We start from the raw sequence: 4889 nt of genomic DNA, 5'->3' as shown, positions 1-4889 counted from the left end.
CACCAGAGCCTGAGAAGGTGGAGAGTGCTGAATGTGGCGATTGTAAGTCTCAACACAAAGAACAAAATGTATGGAAAGTAAAGCCATCAGGTGATTGTGGTGACTCAACGGAGGGCATACAATTTATTCCCGATACGGATGAAGACCACTTCGAAGACGCTTTAGCTCAACAATACTTCTGAAATAAACAAGTGTTTTTATTGTACAACGGTTTTCCAAATCACTACCAAAGACTTCTTTTGAGTACGTTCACAAGAAAATTGTCATAATATATACTAAGATTGCGAGCAGGTGGCCTCCAAGATAGTGAAGAAAATAAAATATTTCCACTGATTATGTGTAGCTGTAAACGTCTAGTTTAAACTCATTATTGTTGACTTTTTACAGAGTCTATGTAGATAATTAAGTTCTAGTCAATGTAAGTGAATATCTGTGCTCTTATCTACAAAAAAGAGGTTGTGTTTTGGTCATCTACACTTCTAAACATATACATATACGCAAATGGAGAATACATTTTCCCTTCTGTTATGCAGAATAGATGATGATGATGATATTTCATTTATTATCACAAGTTTTTATTATTGCCTCCAGTGTGCATAGCAAATACTTCCTTGGAAGAAGTACCAGTATTTTAACTTTTGATCAATATAGAGAATTAACTAAAAGCATATTATTGTTGTTATTACTCAAGGAAGGCTTATGGAGTTAACTCATGTATTAAGTTCAAAAGTAAAATAGCCTAAAAACAAAATAAATTTCTGTTACGAATACCTTATTTTGTGTCCTTTCGAGGGATTCAGATATGGGAAACGCTGTGAAGTAATTCTTGTGTTCCACACCTTTTACTGTGTATTTTCATATTTCGGTAAATTTGTAGAAAAAAAAAAAAAAAAAGTTGTTTTGGAAGTAACATTGTTTTGGCGATACATAATATAAATAATATTATAAATTTGTCTTACTTAAAACATTACTTTCTCTGTGAGCATTCTTGACGTTTAAATATATTCCAGTTGCATCATTCTCTCTTTACATCGTGAAGAAGCTGGCACTCCATGTTGTGAGTATGACACGAGTTCACTATCGTTTGTGAATTTTTTTGTATCCATTATCTTAGTTGTGTCAGTAATAATTCTAAAACTGAATAAAGACGTTCAATACTTGTTCTGTTTTTGGTATGCTTAAAGTAATTTAAGATGCAAAATAAACACGAAAATGTAAATGATATTTTGTACTTCGACATCGCAGTTCTATGGTTGCGAAAATATTGAATGGATATAAGTAACCGTTTCGTTAAAGTTCGCGCATTGTAATCTGTCCTAGCTTCGTATCCAACGTCCGGCCGTTCTAAATGAGTTGTTTTTTGTCTTTCGTCACTCCCCATCAGCTGGGGTTCTTGTGATATTCATGGTATACAGAAAGAACGTAAACATTAAATGAATAAGGACGTCATATGTTTGTTCTTTTTTTGGTATTACTTGGAGATAATTTGAGATTCGATATAAACACTAGAAGATAATTATATTTTTGTGCTTATGGTATCTCAGTTCTATGATGAGAATATCGAACGAAAAAGTGAACTGTTAAACTCTTGCTTCATAATCTCTTCTGGGTTGTTCCAATCTAGCGGCTAGTCAATGTAAGTTAGATTTAGCAAAGTATTTTCTCATCCTCATGAGTAAAAATGCCAAGAGTTGTTCCTTTAAATATATATTAGGCTCTTGTCGACTTTCTTCTGCTAATTTCTTCTAACCTTCATTGGTAATTTTTCCAATGTAAAACGGCCTCATATTGGCTGTAGGTGGGTTTTGTTAATGTACAACGTGTAAGTTAATAATTTTGCGGAAAAAAAACTTATCTTTTTCCGGTATTGAGTCCATGGGATAGTTTTCTATTTTGAAAAGGACATTCATTTAATAATATAAAGAGAAATCAAAGAAAAAAGTGCCAAAATGGTCTCAGTTGGCAGTTGAATGGGAGAATTTTTGACCACGAAGTCGTATTTCTAAATTGCAATATTTTAGACATGCATTGTAAATAAGTAAATGAACTAGAAATAGATAAAACTGTTTTTGCATGTTATGGTCATAAGAAGTGGGGGGGGGGGAAGAAAATTTGTTTTCGTTTTTTTAATAATTAAAGATTCTTCGATTGGAGCGTATTATGAACTGTACATTTCCTGTTTATAAGTCGAGTAGCGACTGGCTAACACGGGTGCTTTGTCACATAATTCCGCTTCGATATATTTTTCCTACATTCAACTAAGGTTCTGTTTCTTATGATTTCAGTATTGAAAAGAAACGTTAAACTACAAATTGTTTTCTTTCTGTTTTCAGGGTCTGCAAATTTAACTGGTATTGGAGACTGATTATAGGTCTTCTGAACTTTAAAATAATACGAAATAAATAATTATTTCTCGTACTAGCTGGATTTAGTGCACGCTTAATGTGAAGTACTTCCGACCATGTAGGATTTTGGTTAACCAAATCACGTGCCAAAGATAGTTATTTTAGTCTTCAAAAGTATAGTAATTTTTTCTTTAATATATTTTCTATGACTTTGTCTATAGACAGTGAATTCTCAGTATTACACAAATTTGAATTTGAATACATAGTTAAGAATTAAATAATGCCACCTTCCCTCTAAAAATCAGAGGCATCACGAACTGTTAAATTATTAATATACGATTAACAGGTTGACTGCCAGCGTAGGGAAAGAAACACTTGAGGCCACCGTGTTTTATAATAAAGATAAAATAAAGCATTTCAAAAACAAAATGATTCCTGTTAACAAGTGAGGTTTTCACGAACAAACATATATGTGAAGTTAACATGTATGTTACAGTATAGCATCTAAGTTGCTTGCGTATATACAGCTTCCGAGGCAAGGACACGTGAGTTTTATATGCATCATAAGACCCTGGGCTCAAAGCTAGTATGAGTTAAATATAACTTGCATGGTAGTTCAATGTCTCCGTGATAAGAAAAATGTAAAAGAATCAAAACTCTGTAACAAAGTTGTGTAGTTCACACCACACATGAAAAATTGAGTATATCTAATCAATTGTATAAAATAAGAAATGTGTTCCAATATTATTTTTGTGGATAACTTTCACCTATACGGTTTCAGTTCTTCTTTCCACATAATAAAAGTCAAAATTTTGACATATATATATATATAAAAATCATATTTGATTTATTACGAAAACTTAAATTATAAAGTGATAAATCGTTTTCTTATATGTGAAGTTCCTGCATTTCAAATAAACACGTGGTTATTTCTTATACATTTTCCTTTCCAATTCCAGTTGTTGCATTAATTAAGTGCTCTGCATATGTTGAGTGATTATATAATTATATACACTTATGAACTGAAATATTTGATCATTTATTTTTATATGGTTATCTTGCTATTGTTCAGTACTCGTAACGTAATTTAAGAGGTCCACGAATTGTATATAAATTTAAGATTGGTTTCACAATATTAGAATCAAAGTTATTGTTTATTTTTTGATTATTTATTACAATGATGATAATTTTGCATAAATATTTTAAGTCAAGATAATTTTCCTCAAAGTTTTGCGTAGTCTCAGATGTCATGCTTCTGTGTGTATTGCTTTGAATTCTCCATTTCCGCTCTTCACAATAAGGAGTGTACTATAATAGTATGTGCGATAAGTGTACTGTGATTTGTTTTACTCAATAATAAGAGATTATCGTCATTCTTTATCAAATTTCTGATGTATTTTCCTCCAAAATATTAGATTATATTAAGTTTCCTATGTGTGTGTATTTCATATAAGATCGTTGTAAATATTTGTATTCTTTCATCTGTAAGTAATGATTGCATTATGTGTATATCAAGTCATTTTATAGTTTGAAATTTTAAACAGAAATGTAGTGTACATTTAAATATTCAATTTACATTTATTATTAATAGGGACTGTTTTGTAATATATATATATTTACACTGTGTATATATATTTATGAGCGGCTCGGGCAAACATAATGGTGAGCGCCACTCCGGTGAAATTGGTTATTACATGGAATGGGTTATGATCGAACCAAAGAAGTGTATGAAGGTAGTTTAATTTCGGAAATGTACCTGCAGATGGTAGAAGAGGTTTGTTTGGTATGTGTCATTGCATTGAATTGCATGCAATGATCAACCTTCTTTTCCAGTTTACTCGAAAGTTAGAAAATTTGGTATACTATTATGTTCGCCCGAGCCGCCCATATATATATGTAGAGAGAGAGCATGTGATTTATTTTGTTACTTTAAAACTGTTTGACATATGAATAAAATTTGTAGATATTAATTTCAGTTCATGGTTTGTGTTACTAATTAATTATTAAAGGTTCCACCAATGATTTATTTGTATGTACAGTTCGAGAAACAACACATTAGTTATTTTACATTAAAACATGTACAATAATAGTAGATACAAAGTAAGAATATAACAATGGTGTATAATATTAACATCAACAATTCGCTCTTCCTGCTCGTCTTATGGTTAGGGTCTGCGGTTTGTTCATGTGGTCCCGTGTTCAGTCCGCTGTGGAGGAGCAGTGAGTGCAATGCAATGTTTCGGATTTTACCTCAAACTGTAGCCTTGATGCTGCAAAGGGACGCTAAACTTCAATCAATCAACAAACAAACAAGCATATGACAGTTCAATCCTAAATATTAGAACCGAACATTTTCAAAGTTAGGAAATACAAGGTGTGTCCCAAAAGTCTATGAAATAATTTTTGGCGCGCCCCATCAGGTCGTAGCACTTTCGGGCGTATTCAGTTTAGTGGGTGGGACCTTCAGCTTTGCATCGCATCGTAGAACAGTCTACTCCGAGCATCGATGACATCAAGATGGATAACTTAGTGCATTCCTGTTTT

General features: G+C 32.2%; 1 pseudogene; it reads left to right on the top strand.

Annotated features, from left to right (window-relative positions):
• On the top strand, positions 1–4320 carry LOC145666563 (TBC1 domain family member 15 pseudogene; annotated as a pseudogene).
• Positions 4321–4889: the final 569 nt, after the last annotated feature.

The sequence above is a fragment of the Thermobia domestica genome, chromosome 12 (assembly GCF_964235325.1).
Source record: "Thermobia domestica chromosome 12, izTheDome1.hap1.1, whole genome shotgun sequence".
Classification (NCBI taxonomy): Eukaryota; Metazoa; Arthropoda; class Insecta; order Zygentoma; family Lepismatidae; genus Thermobia; species Thermobia domestica.
Note: the sequence above shows the minus strand (reverse complement) of the source record. Positions and strands in the feature narration are given on the sequence as shown.